Source organism: Phyllobates terribilis, unplaced genomic scaffold, assembly GCF_046119375.1.
Source record: "Phyllobates terribilis strain yellow unplaced genomic scaffold, ASM4611937v1 Scaffold_6__1_contigs__length_29720123, whole genome shotgun sequence".
Lineage (NCBI taxonomy): Eukaryota > Metazoa > Chordata > Amphibia > Anura > Dendrobatidae > Phyllobates > Phyllobates terribilis.
The window spans coordinates 9286393-9307343 of NW_027362766.1; the positions used below are offsets into that span (position 1 = coordinate 9286393).

Consider the following 20951-nt stretch of genomic DNA (forward strand, 5'->3'; position numbering starts at 1 on the left):
TGTTCCTTAGCTAACCCTGTCGCTAAAAATATGTGCCCCGTCACAATCGGTATTATAGAACTTCCGATATTCCATATTTCATGTCAGTGCCTGCAAGACTGCAGATTGAACACATATGGAAATGGGGATGTCCTGGCTATTGTGTGGGGTGAGGTAGATTTCCTTTGAGGCTTAATGAGCAGTTTTCTTTTTCTTTAACTCTCTCACCCATTTGTTGAGGTGTCTATTTATCACAGTTTTCTGCTACTATGAGCTCCATTTGTATGGTAAGTAGCCTGGATAGTTGAGTTTGTCACTTCTTTTGTGTGCCCTGCCATTTGCATTGAAGCAGCCTTCTAGATTGCAAGCTCTTCTTCCTTTGACAAATGGTATAGGGGAGGAGGAAGAGGGGTTTAGAGGGAGAGAGAGATTTTTAATATTTTCTATGACCGAAAGTTGATAGGATAGTCATACAGTCTGTGAGGTGGTAGTGTCTCAGCCCCCTTTTTATCAAAGAAGTCAGTGTACGTCCAATATAAAGTGAGCAAGCCAGGTAAATTAGATGGAGAAGCCGGAGGTCAAGCAGGATGAAAGGACTAATCCAAAACATGTTCATGTTTTCGCAGCCATGGCAGACCTAGAAGCAGAGGGTGAAACAGACCTGACAGCACAAAGAGATTAATCTTCATCGATTGTAGCATTCCTACACGAAGTTCCGCAGGCTCAGTCACAAAAAAGATGGTTTCGGAAAGAGGTTTTCCATCCACCGAAGAAACCACCAACGGATCCGGAAGACGTTGGATCGGGATTTGATATAGTTCCACAACAGCCTGTTGAATGAGATTACCTGCGGAACCGGAGTCCAAGTAGGCCGACTCGAAAAAACGAATGCTGCCACAGGACATGTACACTGACAGAGTCAGCGATGGAGAGGATCAATTCTGACCAGGGTGACCTTTCCAACAGGAGTGGATTAGATGCTCAGGACTGCCACAATAAAAGAACCTTCCCTCGATGTTGGTCATCTTCATCTGGTCTTCCTGCATGGACTCTACAGAAAGTGCCGAAGCTGAGGCTTGATGCATGACCAGTCTTTGAAAGGTAGGAGCCAGGCACATAGTTCTTCTCTCGTGGGTCACCTCCTTGGAACGCTCCTGAAACCTGATGTCTATCAGTGTTGCCAGAGACACCAGGTAATCCGATGAGCTGGGTATAGCACGACCGGCCAACTCGTCCTTGAATTGCCCAGAAAGGCCATCCCAGAAGGTGGCTACCAGAGCCTCATTATTCCAGACGAGTTCAGATAACAGGGTGTGGATTGGCCAACTGTGAGGTTTCCCTGGCGCAGTGGGAGGAGAGAAGATACTGCTGAGGAAACATGATCAGGCTCTCTCCCATAGAGGGTTGAGCCACGCCAGAGCTTCACCAGTGAGATGAGACATGATGATGGCCACTTTGGCCCGATCTGACATGAACTGATGAGCCAAGAGTTTGACCTGTAGCGTGCACTGATTAATGAACCCCCGACAAAGAGCAGGGTCACCGCCATAAAGTGGAGGAGCTGACAGGCGGGTCCGGGGCTGGGTACATAGCAGGCAGACTGATGAATCACGTCTGAAGTTGTCACAGCTTGGGTAGATGCGGTTGCGGCCAGAGTTCTCAGCATGTCTAGATGTTTAAGGTCTGCAGGTAGGATAGAATCTTATCCTTATAACAAAATAAGGTATATAGGGGCGCTGGTAAGCTCACACAGTGGGCCTGCTACAGGTGGTACAAGGCACCAAAAACCTTACGTAGGAAAAGACAATATCAATTAGCGTCCACAGAACTACTTCACTGAGGCCGGATAGTTGACAAAGGAGAGGAAGTACTTAATAAAATCTTATTTATTGAAAATTGATAATAAAGGAAGGTTAAAAGTGGATCAATTAAATGGATAAATAAAACAATGTGTCTGTTCACACAATAGAGATACTTTCAATCGGTCCCAAAAAGGAAGGGGAGCTGAAGATGTTAGGGTGACATGGGATCCAGGACCGGTGTTAACCTGCAAGGAATGATAATAAGACCTGTTAGTAGGTTAATTTTAGATAGGTTGGTTCTGGGTAGAAACAGGGAGGTTTTGTTGGTATTCAGCTAAGTACCTGCTTTGGTGTTTCAGGATGGCTGAGGGGAATGGTTGAACCGGTGGAGGTCCAAGGGGAAGATTTGTCTTGTTGTGGGAAAGCTTCCACAGGGATTGCTAAAAGACAGAAAGTGGTAGTTAGGGCGAGGATCACTCTATGGGACCTAACAAATAAAAGAACTGTGTGGTAAACCTGACCTGGTGGTCTGACGTCCCAATATAGGAAGTGGGTGTTCTTGAATATGGTGTGGACATTGGTGAAATTGGTGTCCCTGAGGAGATGTGCCTGCAATATAACTAGGAGATTATTTACTCTGTTTATCCATTCCTCTTACAGGTACGTGACCCAACTTTCCCGTCCTGACTTCCATGCAGACTTCTCTATACCTCTCTGCTCCTATTTACTAATGGTATGTTCTTCAAGTTACACCAGCTACCCCCCACTTTCATTTATGACCTTGTTTACATAGTCTTTGAGTATCCAGCATCTGGTTCAGCCTTAATTAGCTGATCAAGATGAGCACAGACCACTCCCCTCTGGTTCACAGCTGAATGCATTCTGTTACAAATATATTGTGGGCCAGGAGTCTGTGTCAGACTTTAGTCTGTGTCCATTACCTTAAGTGTGGCCATTAGCTGAAGTGTGAGAAACATAAATTAATCCTGAATTGAACCTGAAGGGAACTGAAGGTAACTGGATACTAAGTGACAGTAAACAATGTTTGTGTTTGTTTTCACTCTCATCCCCTGAATTCTTCATCTCTCCCTCCATTCTCCCCACCCATCTCACCTCCTCCTCAGAGCTATTCCTCAACATACAATCCTTTGTCTTCAAACACAGACAGCCACCTCATGCCCTCTCCTGCTCCCACCTACTAACGCTTTCTCTGCTTCTCCTCACTGCTGGCGACATCTCTCCCTTCCCGGCCCTCCTCGCCACATCCCTACGATCACTTCCACCTCCTACCCACGATCTATCCCAAACTCTCGTAACCCTTCTAACCTTATACCCATCCGCCCAGCCCCCGCTTCCGCAATCCCTCTAACAGGAGCTCTATGGAACGCTCGCTCCATCTGCAACAAACTTTCCTACATTCACGACCTCTTCATCACTAACAAGCTTTCCTTCCTCGGCATCACTGAAACCTGGCTCACCCCCTCTGACACGGCCTCTCCTGCTGCACTTTCGTACGGCGGATTGCACCTCTCCCATACCCCCCGACCCACCGGCAAGCACGGTGGAGGAATAGGTTTCCTCCTCTCAGATAACTGCTCCTTCACCCATATCCCACTGCCGCCCTCAATTACTCTCCCCTCTTTTGAAGTGCACTACGTGCTCATCTACTCCCCCTCCAACCTCCAATTGGCTGTCATCTACTGCTCCCCAGGATCAACCACCACTTTCTTTGACCACTTCACCACTTGGCTACTTCATTTCCTCTCCGTTGACATCCCCACTATCCTCATGGGCGACTTTAACATCCCCATTGACACTTCCCTCTCAGCTGCCTCTAAGCTTCTATCCCTCACTTCATCCTTTGGTCTTACCCAGTGGTCTTCCACACCCACCCACAAAGACAGCAACACACTGGACCTCATCTTCACCCACCTCTGTTCCCTATCTAACCTCTCTAACACAACTCTCCCTCTCTCTGACCACAACCTACTTACATTCTCTACCCTCTCCTCTCCAGGGCGACAATCCCCACTCCACAAACTTGCATACCCTCGCAGAAATCTCAAACACCTTGACCTACACTCACTCTCTGAATCCCTCCTCCCTCTTACAGACATTAGTTCCTTACATGATGCAGATGTTGCTGCCACTTTATACAACAACACAACAGCTGCAGCTCTCGATTCGATCGCCCCCCTCACACATTCCAAGGCTCGCACAATCAACAGACAACCCTGGCACACCAGCCTAACTAAAGAACTGCGACGGGCCTCCAGGGTTGCTGAGCGTAGATGGAAAAGGTCCCACTCCAATGAGCACTTTGTCGCATTCAAACAGTCCCTCACTACCTTCAAGTCCACACTCACTGCAGCAAAACAAACATTCTTCGCATCTCTCATATCCTCCCTGTCTCACAACCCCAAACAACTATTCAACACCTTCAATTCTCTCCTCTGTCCCCCAGTGCCTCCTCCCTCTCCTCTTATTTCAGCCGAAGACTTTGCCTCATTCTTCACTCAGAAGATTGACACCATCAGACAAAGCTTTTGCCTAAAGCCCCCACAGCCCCTCCCCACACCTACTCAACCCTCTTCCTCCAAAACCACCTTCTCCACCATTTCTGAAGATAAACTTTCCTTTTTACTCTCCAAATCACACCTCACCACCTGTAAACTTGACCCGATCCCGTCCCACCTCATCCCAAACCTTACCACTATCTTCATCCCACCCCTAGCCCACCTCTTCAACCTGTCACTAACAACTGGTGTCTTCCCCTCATGCTTCAAACACGCCTCAATCACACCCATGCTCAAAAAGCCCTCCCTTGACCCATCCTCTCTGTCTAGCTATCGCCCCATATCACTTCTTCCCTATGCCTCAAAACTACTGGAACAACACGTCCATTCTGAGCTGCCCTCCCACCTCTCCTCCTGCTTCCTCTTCGACTGCCTACAATTTGGTTTCCGACCGCACCATTCTACTGAAACTGCACTGACTAAAGTCACCAACGACCTACTAACCGCCAAATCTAAGCGACACTACTCTGTCCTCCTCCTCCTAGACCTGTCATCTGCCTTCGACACAGTGGACCATTCCCTCTTACTACAAACTCTCTCATCTCTTGGCATCACAGACTTGGCCCTATCTTGGATCTCCTCATACCTAACAGACAGGACATTCAGTGTCTCTCACTCACAGACCACCTCCTCATCTCGCCCCCTATCTGTCGGTGTCCCCCAAGGTTCAGTTCTAGGACTCCTGCTCTTCTCCATCTACACCTTAGGCCTGGGACAGCTCATAGAGTCTCATGGCTTTCATTATCACCTCTATGCTGATGACACACAGATCTACCTCTCTGGACCCGATATCACCTCCTTACTAACCAAAATCCCACAATATCTGTCTGCTATTTCATCCTTCTTCTCTGCTAGATTTCTAAAACTTAACATGGACAAAACAGAATTCATCATCTTTCCGCCATCTCATTCAACCCCCCAAACTGACCTATCCATCATAGTCAATGGCTGCCCACTCTCCCCAGTCCCTCAGGCTCACTGCCTTGGGGTAACCCTGGACTCTGAACTCTCCTTCAAAACACATATCCAAGCCCTTTCCACTTCCTGCCGACTCCAACTCAAAAATATCTCCCGGATCCGCACATTCCTCAACCATGAACCTGCAAAAATACTAGTGCACGCCCTCATCATCTCCCGCCTTGACTACTGCAACCTCCTGCTCTGTGGCCTCCCTTCCAACACTCTCGCACCCCTCCAATCTATCCTAAACTCTGCTGCTCGACTAATCCACCTGTCCCCTGCTATTCCCCGGCCTCTCCTCTCTGTCAATCCTTTCACTGGCTCCCCATCGCTCAGAGACTCCAGTTCAAAACCCTAACCATGACATACAAAGCCATTCACAACCTGTCTCCTCCATATATCTCTGACCTAGTCTCCCGCTACATACCGGCATGCAACCTCCGATCCTCACAAGATCTTCTTCTCTACTCCCCTCTAATCTCCACCTCCCACAATCGCATACAAGATTTCTCCCGTGCTTACCACCTACTCTGGAACTCTCTACCCCAATACATCAGACTCTCGTCAACCGTGGAAACCTTCAAAAAGAGCCTGAAGACCCACCTCTTCCGACAAGCCTACAACCTGCAGTAACCACCACTCCACCAATACCGCTGGACGACCAGCTCTACCCTCACCTACTGTATCCTCACCCATCCGTTGTAGATTGTGAGCCCTCACGGGCAGGGTCCTAGCTCCTCCTGTACCAGTCGCCGTCACATTGTGTTCAAGATTATTGTAATTGTTCTTGTATGTATACCCCTTCTTCACATGTAAAGTGCCATGGAATAAATGGCGCTATAATAATAAATAATAATAATAATTTAAGTGAACACCTATTAGAGTGCAGCAAACATGAACTTGAATAATGCGCTGCAAATGCAATAGGTTAATGCTTACATGGATACTGGTACTCTAGGTTTGCCTTTCCTGAGTGGTAATAAGTCTTTGGATGGCACTAGTCACAATGACGGTGCTGTAATTGTCTCAGTGGCTAGCCTGATGGAGACCTTGTTTAAGGTGTCTCAGGAGGCAAGCGAAAGTAGAAACAGGTACTTTCCAAGAAACACATAGGCGTAGTTACAGACCTGCACTAAATAGTGTATGGTCTGAATGACGGTTCGTTGATGATACATAGGTGTACCTTGTTTGGATGGCGGGCTTTCAGCGTTGACCGCAGTTAGTGTTAGTTTCCTGGTCTTTGTACCACGGAGGTTGGTTTGCGGTGGTTGCCTGCGAGGCAACTGCTGTCTAGAGTGGCGTCTGGAGGGAGGCGAGTATAGTGGGTGCCGGAGTAGCGGCCGGAGACTCCGACACAGCCGTGCGCTGCCTGATTGCTGAGCTCAGTGCAGGAGGACCTGCGTGACGTCAAAGTCAGGTGCAATCACGCGACAAGTCCGGACGGGAAGAAAGGAGGACCATTACAAGTTCCTACGCGTTTCGGATAGCTCGGTATCCTTAGTCAGGGATGGCCCATTGTTCCTTTGAAGTCATTTATATACCATGGTAATGGGGTGGTCTGTGGGATGATTCTTGTTAATTAAAGGCAAACAGCTCAATACCACTATTGAGACCTTTAGGACTCATAGAGTCCAACTTAAAGATCCAGTTTGTTTCAGCTCTTGACATCTGTTTAATATAATTGCCCTGTCTCCAGTGTTTCTGTATGGTCTGGATGCCTGTAACCTCTATCCCATTTGTTGAGCCCCCATGTTTATCCTTGAAGTGTTTGGATAAAGGGTGACCTTCAAAATTGTTCCTAATGTTTCTGATGTGTTCCCCTAGCCTCTTATTTAGTGGTTGTATAGTGCGGCCCACATACAGTTTATTACATGGGCATTTAAGTCCTTATATAACCCCTTTATTATTGCGAAATTCAATATTGTCGTGTGCAATCGTTTTCGGTTTCTTTGTATGGAGAGTTTTGAACACCTTTTTTTTTTGCAGGGAAAAAATCCTGTGATGTTGAAAGGGGGAGGATTTGGTGGATTTTTTATAGAAGGGGCCACATAGTTACCCAAATTCCTAGCCTTTCTAAAGATGAATTTGGGGAACATGGATATTTGATCCCCTATAGTTTTATCATCTTTAAGGATGTCCCAGTGCCTTTTGCTGATTTTCTTGAATATATGAGTATTAGAATTGTAAGTAGTAATGATGGGAACCTCGAGTCTGGAGTTCATCAGTGCTTGATTTACTGGATTAGTTTTGTTTTCCAACAATTGCGAGTGAGGTATCACTTTTATTTGGCTTTTTATATTCTCCAAGAATTGGTGGTCAAAGCCTTTGTTGACAAATTTGGTTGTGAGAACTTCTGCCACCTTATTAAAATCTTGCGATCGTGAGCAGTTTCTTTGGAGCCTCATGTATTGGCTTCGGGGTACATTAAGCAACCAACTTGGGAGATGGCAACTATCCAAATGGATGTAGCTATTTGTGTCCGTGGGTTTAAAAAAGGTACGGGTATGTGACACCCCAGGGGTCTGGTTGCCACAGTGATAGAGATATTACGTCTGAGAGCAGGTGGGAGGTCTCTTGGTCAGGGATCCTATGCATGCCACACCTCCTGCCCAGTCCTGGGAGGGGAAGAACTTCCCCTATATAAACCTAGGGCTGAGGCAGGGTGAGTGAGTAGATAAGAAGTAGAGAAGAAGTAGAGAAGAGAAGCAGCATAGGAAGAAACAACAGGAGCTCTGTGGGAGCAGTGTTACAAGGAGTCAGGGGCTGGCAGCTGCAGAGCTCGCCCTGACTGAGAAGTTATCACCGGACCCGGAGTCCGAGGCTGTGGGGACTAACTCCTATCCAGCAGCAGAAACCGACCGGCAGGGGATTGCAGGTCCTCTGGCCCAGAAACCCGAAGGCACGGTCACACGCGTGGGACCAGCACCGCCGTCGTGGAGCGAAAGCTACTAGAAGGCCCCGAGTCACCGGCCATACGGGTGAGCACCACACGGTACACTCAGGGACGTGGGCTACTTATACCCGCCTCTAGCAAGGTAGCCAGAAGAGTATCGTTAGTTTGGGAGGCCTACAACTCCGCCTGGCCAGGGGAGATCCCATCTGCTCAAGGACTGACCAGGCCCCAATCGCTAGCCAGTACTCCGGGAGGGTCTATCTTTGTCACCAGTAAAGACCCTGAACTACACCGTACCGTCTCCGAGTGGTTCCTGCTACCCCCATCATCCACGTCGGCTGCCCTGAGGCCATACCCCTCCCGTTGGGGGTTATACTATCACGCTGCACAATCCTACCACCGGCTTCAGCGGTCTGCCCTGCAGCAGCAGCTCCTTAGCTGTACTCAACGGGTGGCGTAGTCGTTCAACATCTACCGCTGATACAGCGCCACTTAGTCTGACTCCCTGGGCACGGACCGGATCACCGCCACGAGACTACAACCCTCAACAGATAAGGCTCCGGGTAAGCTCCCGATTGTGCAACGCTGCGCGACACAGGCCCAGGGGCGCGTCAACTTTTGGCGTAGTCGGCAGGATCTCGTGCCCGCAACCACCGGGTACTGCGTGCCTGAAAAAGACTGTTCAAACTTACCTGTGGTGAAGATTCCCGCCATCCGGCGCCATCTTCCGCTTCCTTCCCGCCATCGGTGGAGTTTTCCCGCCATCCGGCGCCATCTTCAGCCTTCTTCCCGCCACACGTGGAGTTTTCCCGCCATTGGACGCCATCTTGAGGACGCCGCACGGGAAGAAGAGGGGCGTGGACTCCGAAAGCGCGCGAGAACTGAAGCCCCGCCTCACGTCCGGACGTTGCGTAAGGTCCTGGAAGGAGCCCAGCAGACGCCGACGTCACAGGAGCGCGACGGAAGGTCCTCAACCCTGACGATCCACTGCGGAGCCGCGGCCTACGGAAGAGGATCATCGCAAGGTAGGCCACGGTCCACTAGGGGGGAGAAGGATGTCGGATACGGAGGAGAGCTTCACCGCTTCAACCCCCGCCAGCGCCACCGCTGTTGCGGTCATGCCTTTCACCATGCCCTATATCCCGGGGGCAGCCTGGCTACCCCAGTACTCAGGGGAGTCACATACCCTGCATGACTTTAGAGAAAAGCTGGATAGCCTCTTCCAGGTGTACCCCCTCACAGAGGAGCAAAAAGTGAGCATCCTGGTGGCCCAATTAACCGGGGCAGCCCAAAGGGAGGTAAAGTCCTGGCCACCTGGGGGGAGGACTGTCGCAGGGATACTAACCCGGCTGAGGGACACCTTTGATACCCGCACCTCAGCCGAGATCAAGCTTAGATTCTACGGGTGCAAACAGCGGGCACATGAGAGTATAAGGGACTATGCCCTGAACCTACAAGAGGCCCTGAGAGCCATTAAGCAGACCGACCCTGACGGCGTGGGAGACGAGGACAGGCTGTTGACTGAACAATTTATAGAGGGTTTATATTGCAATGCCCACCGAACCCAGTTGCGGGCAATGGCCTTACAGGACCCTCATCTGGGATTTGCACAGTTCAAGGACAGAGCCATCCGGGTGCTTCGAGAACCGGCACCAGGTGGCGTTGTGACCCACAGACGCCCCACTACCACTTACCACCAGGAGGCGGCGCCCTTGTCGGCAGGGCCTGTGGGAGCTGATGCGCAGGCTTTGAACAATGACCCGGCTCCAGACCTGCACCATCAGGTCCAAGAGCTAGCTAAAAGCGTTGCTGCGCTAACCCGAACTGTGCAGTCTTTACAGGTTTCCACTCCAGGGAAGATCCAGCTGGCATCCGGACCGGAGGACATCCCGTGGCGTCGACCAAGGAGGACCCCACCGGCCAGAGGAAGACCCAGCGACCGATACAACGAGGACGGACGACCCATCTGCCGCCGCTGCAATCAACCCGGACATATGGCAAGGTACTGTCCTTTAAACTGGCACAACCTGGGGTAGAGAGCCAACCCCCAGGAAAAAGATCACCAGGCCCATCGAACTGGCGCGACAAATATGTGGGAGGACGTCCAGTCTTACCCGTGGTACTGGATGGCATTCCTATGAGTGCCCTACTGGACACCGGGTCACAGGTCACCACCATCCCGTACGTGCTCTTCAAGCAGTACTGGAATGACTCGGATATCACCCGCTACCCTGACGACGACTTGAGTATCATCGCCAGCAATGGTCAGCCGGTGCCACAGATTGGATTTAAAGAGGTGACCATTAAAATCGGTAGAGTCGAATTGGCAGCACAGGGACTGATCATTGTAGACATTGACAAACACGAGAGTCACCCAAAGATAACTCTAGGAACTAATGTAATTGAAAATTGTCTTGCAGAGGTGATTTTCCTTTTACAGCAGGTTGCCAAGAACGCCAGCTCCGGCCAGCAGCGAGTGCTCCAGAAAGAGATCCGGGCACTGATGCGACGGCAACAGCTAGAACTCTCCGGTGGTGAGATTGGTAGCGTGCGAATGTGTGACCCTTTCCCTATTGCCATGCCCCCGAAAAGTGAAATGATGATTTGGTGCCGGGCAGCTATTGGTCTGAGAGGTAGAGATTACCAGGCAATGGTAGAACCAGTTTACTCAGACAGTAGGCCCACCATTTTGACAGCACGGGGGGTGGTCAATGTACGCCATGGGAGGGTGCCCGTTCGCATAATAAATATCGGGAAGAGGGAAGTGTACCTGCCCCGGTATGCCACGCTAGCCAAATTGTATACCATCAATCAAGATTCCATACAGTCCGTAGAACCCTTGCCTCCATCTTCCCCGGAGGAAGGTAACGGCTCTAAGAAAACAATGGAGGACTGGTGTCAGCAACTACATTTGGGTACTGACTCCACTCCCTCACACCAGAAACAGGGAGTCTATCGGGTGGTTCAAGAGTACGAGAGAGTGTTTAGTAAACACCCGTTAGACTTCGGGCGAGTCAAGGGGGTAGAACACCACATCCCCACGGGAGACCATCCTCCCATAAAAGAGAGGTATCGACCCGTACCCCCTGCACACTACCAACACGCCAAGGGGATGCTTAGAGACATGAAGGAAGCTGGGGTGATCAGGGATAGCTGTAGCCCCTGGGCAGCTCCACTAGTCTTAGTCAAAAAGAAAGACAACACCATGAGGATGTGTGTAGATTACCGGAAAATCAACCGTATCACACACAAGGATGCGTACCCCTTACCAAGGATAGAGGAGTCTTTGGCTGCTTTAAGATCTGCTAACTTCTTCTCTACCTTGGATCTCACTAGTGGGTACTGGCAGGTTCCTGTAGCAGAGGCGGACCGGGAGAAGACCGCATTCACCACCCCGATGGGACTTAGCGAGTTTACCTGCATGCCGTTCGGACTCTGCAACGCACCAGGGACCTTCCAACGATTAATGGAGTGCTGTCTGGGCCACAGAAACTTCGAGACGGTCTTGTTGTACCTGGACGATGTCATCGTATATTCCAAGACGTATGAGGACCACCTGAAACACCTGGCGGAAGTGTTCGAAGCTCTGGCAAGCTACGGCCTAAAGGTGAAACCCTCCAAGTGTCACCTCCTGAAACCAAAGGTGCAGTACCTGGGACACGTGGTGAGCGCTGATGGAGTGGCTCCCGACCCTGATAAGATCACCGCAATTAAGGAATGGCCAAGTCCCTCCAGTGTAAAGGAAGTGCGGCAGTTCCTCGGGTTGGTAGGCTATTACCGCAGATTCATCCCCGGTTTCACCAAAAAGGCAGCTCCTATGCAGGACCTCCTGATAGGCCAGTCCCGGAAGGCCAAGAACCAGAAGCCACCCTTCAGATGGGAGAAGTTAGAAGAAGAGTCCCTCCGCCTGCTGAAGATGGCCCTCACGGGGGATGAAATCCTGGCGTACCCTGATTACAGCCAGCCCTTTATCCTCTACACCGACGCAAGTAACATCGGGCTAGGAGCCGTGCTGTCCCAGATCCAGCAGGGGAAAGAACGAGTAATCGCTTACGCCAGCCGAAAACTGCGACCCACCGAGAGAAACCCTGAGAATTACAGCTCATTTAAGCTAGAGTTCCTGGCAGTGGTGTGGGCAGTCACCGAACGCTTTAAGCACTACCTCGCTTCTTCCCGGTTCACCGTGTACACGGATAGCAACCCGTTGACACACCTGGACACGGCAAGACTCGGTGCCCTAGAGCAGAGATGGATGGCCCGTCTGTCCAACTACGAGTTCACAATCAAATACCGGGCAGGACGCTCCAATACCAACGCGGACGCCCTGTCCAGGATGCCAAACCTACCGGACATAGGAGAAGATCCAGAGGGACTGGAGGAAGTTGAACTCCCCGCGTTCCACCGTCATGGGACTATCCAGTATTCCCATCGGGTAAGGAGTAAGCAAGCCGCTACGTTTAACCCCTTGCCTCACTACAACTGGGAGGAAACGCAAGACAGTGACCCTGCCGTCCGACTGGTGAAGGAGATGCTGACTCGGCCAGAGGCTCGCCTTGACCCAGACGCTCCGGAGGAAGCCAAGCAACTGTGGGCTGAGAAGAGTCGACTGTTCCTTTACAAGGGGAAGTTGTGCCGCAGAATGGTTAACTCCCGGACGCATGAACTAATCTGGCAAGTAGTGGTGCCACGGATAGACGCAGCCATGGTGATGGAGGCATACCACGACGGGGCTGGACACTTCGGATGGAAGAAGCTGGAGTTCCTGCTGCGCGGGCGGTTCCACTGGGTAGGCATGAGGGGAACCATCGAGAGGTGGTGCAGAGACTGTGGCCCGTGCAACCTAAGAAGGAAGGACCGTGCCAGCCAGAAGACTCCCCTGCAGTCCATCGTCACCCGGCAGCCGTTGGAACTGGTAGCCTTGGATCATGTAAAACTGACCCCAAGCAGAAGTGGCTACGTTTACGCACTAACCATCATGGATCACTACTCCCGGTTCTTGGTTGTCGTCCCCGTCAAGGACTTAACAGCTCGAACAGCAGCTAGAGCCTTCCAGCAGCACTTCTGCCGTCCACACGGGTACCCGGACAAAGTGCTGACGGACCAGGGACCTGCCTTTGAAGCGGAGGTCTTCCAGGAATTCTGCAATCTGTATGGCTGCCGGAAGATAAGGACGACACCCTATCATCCGCAAACTAATGGACTTTGTGAGAAAATGAACCAGGTGGTAATGGATCTTCTGAAAACGTTGCCCCTGGAAGAACGCAGTCTGTGGCCTGAGAAGCTGCCCGATCTGGTGGACCTATACAACCACATCCCGGTAGGTTCCACCAACTGTACCCCGGCTTACCTGATGAGGGCAAGGCCTGGTAAGCTACCTGTTGACCTGGAGATGGGAGTCCTGACACCCGAGGACACTTCACCAGAAGCAGACTGGGACACGGAGAGGCAGCAGCAGTACCGGAAAGTACAGGAGAGCGTGGAGCGAAGTCTCTGTCAAGCTAGGGAAAGACAAGAGAAAACTTACAACCAGTATGCTCCCGCTGTTCCCCTGGTACCCGGAGAACAGGTCTTGAAGAGGAAAAGGCGGCTCCACAAGTTGGACGACCAGTGGGAGAAGGACCCGTACATCGTACTGCCCTCAAGCCACGACAACCCAAAGGTCTGTACCATCAGTAAAGACGGAGGGGAAACCACAACCATTGTATCCCGGGATCACCTGAAGAAGTGTCCCGAACAGCTACGGAACCCTGAAGAGGAACAAGAAGACCCTCGACCCGTAGAGGAAAGGGAAGACATGGTTAGTACTGTGCTCGGAGACTTCCCTCGGTCTTGGACTCAAATCAATGGTGCAGTTGTGGTACCCGTACTCACCTTCCTCCAACCAGCATCCCAAGCACCTACGGAGCAACAGGTAGAGCTGGAAGAACAGCCGGTCCAGGAGGCAGAAGACTCCACACAAGCAGAACAGGAGGATCAACCCTCTGCTTATAGTGAGCCTGCCGTACCCCTAGTGAGCCAAAGAGCCGGTAGACAGCTGCCCAGTTTACCCTTGACAGCTCCTACACCCTGTAGTTCAGGGCTAGACAGTCAGCTCCGTAGGTCCACTAGGGCCACTAGAGGCCAGTTACCCGCACGTTGGAGGATTTAAAATGTATAAATTGTTTTATTTGTGGTTACTTGTTTTTCTTGTTGCTTGTAAATAATTATGTGTTTCTAGTTATTTTTAGGAGTCCTTGGTGGATTTACCGGGAATCCTTGTACAATTAGTTGGAGCGTAACCCAGGATGGACTAAAAGACTGATAAGGACTCGGGGCAGGACAGACCCCTACCTGGTTACGTCTCCCTGTTTTGGTGAAATGGACACCTTTGTTTTCTTCAAAACTGCACCCGGTTGCGGACACGCCGTAACCATCTTTATGTGTTTTTCTTATTGTATTATTATTGTTTATACCTTGTTATGTTTTTCTAAAAATATGTTTAGTCCCGGAGTACTAAATTTCACTAGGGGGGAATGTGACACCCCAGGGGTCTGGTTGCCACAGTGATAGAGATATTACGTCTGAGAGCAGGTGGGAGGTCTCTTGGTCAGGGATCCTATGCATGCCACACCTCCTGCCCAGTCCTGGGAGGGGAAGAACTTCCCCTATATAAACCTAGGGCTGAGGCAGGGTTAGTGAGTAGAGAAGAAGTAGAGAAGAAGTAGAGAAGAGAAGCAGCATAGGAAGAAACAACAGGAGCTCTGTGGGAGCAGTGCTACAAGGAGTCAGGGGCTGGCAGCTGCAGAGCTCGCCCTGACTGAGAAGTTATCACCGGACCCGGAGTCCGAGGCTGTGGGGACTAACTCCTATCCAGCAGCAGAAACCGACCGGCAGGGGATTGCAGGTCCTCTGGCCCAGAAACCCGAAGGCACGGTCACACGCGTGGGACCAGCACCGCCGTCGTGGAGCGAAAGCTACTAGAAGGCCCCGAGTCACCGGCCATACGGGTGAGCACCACACGGTACACTCAGGGACGTAGGCTACTTATACCCGCCTCTAGCAAGGTAGCCAGAAGAGTATCGTTAGTTTGGGAGGCCTACAACTCCTCCTGGCCAGGGGAGATCCCATCTGCTCAAGGACTGACCAGGCCCCAATCGCTAGCCAGTACTCCGGGAGGGTCTATCTTTGTCACCAGTAAAGACCCTGAACTACACCGTACCGTCTCCGAGTGGTTCCTGCTACCCCCATCATCCACGTCGGCTGCCCTGAGGCCATACCCCTCCCGTTGGGGGTTATACTATCATGCTGCACAATCCTACCACCGGCCTCAGCGGTCTGCCCTGCAGCAGCAGCTCCTTAGCTGTACTCAACGGGTGGCGTAGTCGTTCAACATCTACCGCTGATACAGCGCCACTTAGTCTGACTCCCTGGGCACGGACCGGATCACCGCCACGAGACTACAACCCTCAACAGATCCGGCTCCGGGTAAGCTCCCGCGTGTGCAACGCTGCGCGACACAGACCCAGGGGCGCGTCAGGTACATAATTGACCTTGATGAATAAAAATATTAAGATCTAAAAAGTTGACTTGGTCTGGGCTAATTGAGGATGTAAATTTACATAAAATTCATTTTTATTTATATCCGCTAAAAATGTGTCTAGGGAGGGGCGGTCCCCGGCCCAAATAAACAAAATGTCATCAATAAAACGACGCCAGAGGACCAGGTTCGCCCGCAGCTCGCCCCCTGGGTATATGGTGAATTGTTCCCACAAAGCCACTGTAGGGCGGCGGTGTTCACATCGTGCAGTAACTGAGGCAGTGACCCAAGTAAGTCCAACATAAGCAGCTTTTATTCAGCAGACTCACGTGTAAACAGAAAAGTCCTCCGGTACGCAGCCGGGTTAACACAAGTCCATAACAACGGCCGCGCTGGGCCGCTCAGACCCTGACAGGTGCAGAGCCTTCCCAGGCGTGGGTTCAGCTACTCACAGGTCCGCCAAGCTTTCCTGCTGTGCTCCTAGCAGGTCCCAACACTGAACAATACTAACCCTTAATACAGGGTTTATAAAGGACCTGTGGCAAGAGCCACTGGAAAACCCGGGTTGGAGGGAGGAGGCCGCCCCACTGCCTTCCTGTAGCCTCCTCCATGAAATGAAGGCCCTACTGGGTTTTACTTAATCTGCTTTAGCCAGATAGCCTGACCAGGTGAATGCTCACCTTCATTCCGGCATTGCAGCCGTAGGTGTCTGCAATGCACACCAATGGGTTTAATAGGTCTCTGTGCATATTCTGGGGGATATATAACGTTCCTCGTATACGATCCCAGTCACTGCCTCACACCACATATAGGTTGGCATAACTGGGTGCGAACCTGGTACCCCACCTCTGATTGTAATAGTTTTGTTCGCATTTGAACGAGTTGTGGGTTAAAATGAAAAGCATGCAGTCATTAATAAAATCAATTTGAGCATCAGGCATGTTACTGAGTTTTTGTAAGAAAAAGGTCACTGCTTGGCAGCCTTTCTAGCATTGGATCACTGTATATAGTGACACATTTTTTAGCTTTCTGGGCTTTACTAATTTTTACCGGAAATTTATCCAAAATTATTCGGTAATTGTGAAACCCCTCAATGACATGACAAGAAAGGGGTCTGATTTTTTAAATGGTTGCATGCCTCCCTCCAGGCTATTTCTTCCTTAAAGAGCTGTTTTGCCACAGCACCTATACTCAGGCAACCTGGTATTTCTCAATCTTTTAATCGCAGAAGTTGATGTGTCGGATGTCGGGGTTGGCGCTGTGTTGTCTCAGGGTCCGTCCCCTGGTAAATGGCGTCCATGCACTTTCTTTTCCAAAAAATTATCTTCGGTTGAGAGAAATTATGACGTGGGTAATAGGGAGCTTTTGGCGATTAAACTGGCGTTCGAAGAATGGCGACATTGGTTGGAGGGGACAGTCCATCCTAATCACGGATCATAAGGACCTGTCATATCTTCAGTCTGCTAAACGTCTCAACTCTAGGCAGGCTAGATGGTCCATGTTTTTTTTACTAGGTTCAATTTTGTTGTCACTTTCCGTGCAGGGGTTAAAAACATCAAGGCTGATGCTTTTCCCATAGCTTCCCTGTTGGCGGTGACCATGAGAACCCTGTCCCTATTTTGCAGACGGGAGTAGTCATTTCGGCTTTGAACCCTGACCTGGAGGGAGAGGTGTTGGAGGCTCAGGGGACGCCCCTGCCTTCTGCCTTCAGGAAGGTTATTTGTACCATTTAATCTGCGCCGCAAAGTAATTAGGGAACATCATAACTCTGTGCTTGCTGGTCATCCAGGTGTTAAGGCAACTGTGGACCTCCTTTCTCATCGTTTTTGGTGGCCGGGGTTGCATCAGGATGTGGTTGAACATGTGTCTGCTTGCAGTATTTGTGCATGTTGTAAAGTATTACATACCCGTCCATCTGGTCCTCTTCTTCCGCTGTCTATTGCTAGCAGGCCATGGACACACTTGTCTATGGATTTTATTACTGACCTACCAGTTTCTGAAGGCAAGACTACGGTCCTGGTGGTTGTAGATAGGTTCAGTAAGATGGTTCATTTTGACGCGCCCCCTGGGCCGTGGGGTACTCGGTGCCGGGCCGGTCGTTGCAAGGGGAGATGTCACAGTGGCGGTGACCCGGTCCGTGACCCAGGGCGGTTAATTAAAGGGGGAATATATTTACAGGGGATTTATAGTTCTTGTATATAGTTTGTGACGCCACCTGTGGTATGCGGCTAGAGAGAGCCGCCTCTGCGGGGCAGATCCTCTGGAGCTGATGTCAGTGCAGCAGAGTTGGTTTAGCTTTCCACAGGTAGAGCTTAGCTCCAGGGCAGTGTAGATGTTAAAGATGTTGCGGTGTTGTGCAGGGGGTGATGGCGCAGCAATAATTTCACAGAGACAGTGGGGTGCAGTCCTCAGGGTTTACTCACAGTTGATAAGTTCCTCAGGTTACACTTTCTGGATTGCGACCTCCCACGTCACGCTGCGTTCACCAGTCAGGGGTTCAGCAAACTCCCAGGTATTTCAAGAGTGCCTGACAGGACCCCGTTCTATATGCCCTTCTCAGCAGTCTTCCTGCGCTGGCCCTCACCCTTCTTGCCCTGCGCCTCGCCAAACAATGTCTGAAGCCGGTGTCCTCAGATCTTTCTGGGCAACCTGGTGTTCCCTGGATCCTATGTGGTTACCTTTTTGGCGACTTGAGTGCGGATGTGGCAACTGCACCCTGAAAATACAGAAGCCTCCGGTTTCCAGATGAACTTTGTAATTCTCACTAGTTAGGGGCCGGTCCCCTCTGCGGCTCAATCCCTCCACCGCCTTGCAGATTTGGGCGTACGGGTGGCCTCCAGCACTGCCCGTACCCCTGCGATCCCTTCTTCGTTCCTGGAGCCTTCCTCCTGCTCCTCTCCTCCTCAGTCTGTCCTGGGCCTCTCTCTAGGCCCTCCTCCTGAGCAGAGCTCCTGCTCCCTCTACTTCTCCTCTCAGACTCCACACACTGACTCTCACTCCCCCAAGATGGTTTCCCTATTTATATCTTCCTAACAAGTGCTCCCCTAATCTGCTTCTTCCACCCACACCCACAACATGGTTCCCCCTCTCTTTGGTTTCCCCCACTCCAGCCAGGGACAGGGCTCAGCAGAGAAGCGACGCATCTTGCCCCTCCTGCTGGTCTGGAGTAGTGTAGTGTTGGGTGCAGTTGTTAGGGTCCCGGGCAGCACTCTATCCTTACCTGAGAGTGAGATACCACACCTTTGGGTGAGATGCAGTACCTCTGCGGCGACTGAACCCGCAGGGGCGCCACAATTTTATCACATTAATGGCACTTTCGAATGCTAAAACTCTTGCTCAGGTATTCATTAATGAGACCATGAAGCTTCACGGGGTTCCTTTCGATGTGGTGTCAGATCGGGGAACCCAGTTTGTTTATAAGTTCTGGAAAGCTTTCTGTACTTGACTGGGGGTGCAGTTGTCTTTTTCCTCTGCCTTCCATCCTCAGTTGAATGGACAGACCAAGTGCATTAATCAGAATTTGGAGACTTACCTCAGGTGTTTTGTCTCCGAGAACCAAGAGTATTGGGCTACTTACTTACCGTTGGCCGAGTTTGCTATTAATAATCATCACCAAGAGTCTACTGGCAGGTCACCTTTCTTTGGTGCATATGGTTTTCATCCACAGTTTGGTACCTTTAGTGGGGGAGGGGCTTCGGGAGTTCCTGAGGAACGTTTTGCTTCGTCGCTTTCTTCTGTGTGGTGGAGGGTTCAGAGTCATTTGAAGATCATGGGAGACAGGTACAAATGTATGGCTGATAGGAAACACTCGCACGGTCCGGACCTAAGTGTGAATGACTGTGTGGTTGTCTACCAGGAATATCAAGTTGAAGGTTACTTCCTGGAAGCTGGGACCTAGATTTATTAGTCCCTATAACATAACCGCTGTCATTAACCCAGCAGCGTTTCGTCTTGAGTTACCTCAGGCTCTTAAGATTCACGTCTTTCACAGGTCTCTGCTCAATAAATACGTGGTACATCTTGAGTCCCTCCCCCCCCCCATCCCGTCGCCGCACCCAATCCTGGTTGATGGCAATTTGAAGTTCCAAATTTTGAAGATTGTGGATTCTCATCTTCAGTGTCGTTCCCTTCAGTACTTAGTGCACTGGAAGGGTTATGGTCCAGAGGAAAAGAAGGGGGTTTCAGCATCACAGGTGAATGCCCCTAGGCTGGTTCGTTCTTTCCATGCCTCTCATCCAGAGAAACCTGGTCCTGAGTGTCCGGAGGCCACTCGTAGAAGGGAGGGTACTGTCACGGGTGTATCAGGTTTGACAGACTTTCGTTCTGGATCCACCTGTAGAAGGTCGCTTCGCTTGGCTTTGCAGACACCTTCTTGATCCTTTCATCTCTGTAGTGTAGTGGTATCCTTCTCTCGCTAGGACCCAGCAGTGATCTCCACCTTCTGCTGCTAATTGACACACCCTTGCTTGATATTTAAAAATCCTCAGTGTCTCCAGAAAGTCACTGCTGATAGAACTATTTTCCTCTGCTCAGGCCTGGAGTTCTAGAAGTCGGCTAGTTTCTTCTTGGAGATCCTTGGTGATTGTTGTCGTGATCTCTTTGATGTCTTGTCAAAGCTAATGGTATCCCCTTGTCTGTTTGCCTTGTTTTGTCTTTAGTTGCAGTGGGGCTGACTAGAGCTCACTCCTTCCCCTAACTAGAGCCTAGCTCTAGGGTAAGTCAGGGATTAAGTATTAAGTAGGTGCGGAACCTATTTAGGGACGATAGGGGAGTCAGGGTGTTGTAAGATCAGCCTAAGGGGTCTCTACTCTCCCTAGTTGTCGGGCTTCCCCCCTTTTCTCATCGTCGTACACTTGGTCTTTCTCTTACCTAGTGTGACATTTTGTCAATGCTTGTATATTCATTGTTGTATAGGTTTATACTGTATACATATATGTATTACCAGGTGTTGGGCTTTATGCCGCCTACTTAATGTCATAATTGTACATTTTGTAGATTATACACTGCTCAAAAAAATAAAGGGAACACTGAAATAACACATCCTAGATCTGAATGAATTAAATATTCTCATTGAATACTTTGTTCTGTACAAAGTTGAATGTGCTGACAACAAAATCACACAAAAATCATCAATGGAAATCAAATTTATTAACCAATGGAGGCCTGGATGTGGAGTCACCCCCAAAATTAAAGTGGAAAAACACACTACAGGCTGATCCAACGTT

General features: G+C 50.4%; 1 long non-coding RNA gene across 1 annotated transcript in view; it reads right to left on the bottom strand.

Annotated features, from left to right (window-relative positions):
• Window positions 1-1847: 1847 nt before the first annotated feature.
• Window positions 1848-20951, bottom strand: part of LOC141152730 (uncharacterized) — an 81555-nt gene continuing 62451 nt past the window's right edge. The window contains exons 2-4 of the long non-coding RNA XR_012247140.1: window positions 2303-2390; window positions 2124-2221; window positions 1848-2026 (exon numbers count right to left, since the gene is read on the bottom strand). This is a non-coding gene — a long non-coding RNA (uncharacterized lncRNA). The remainder of the gene's footprint in view (window positions 2027-2123; window positions 2222-2302; window positions 2391-20951) is intronic.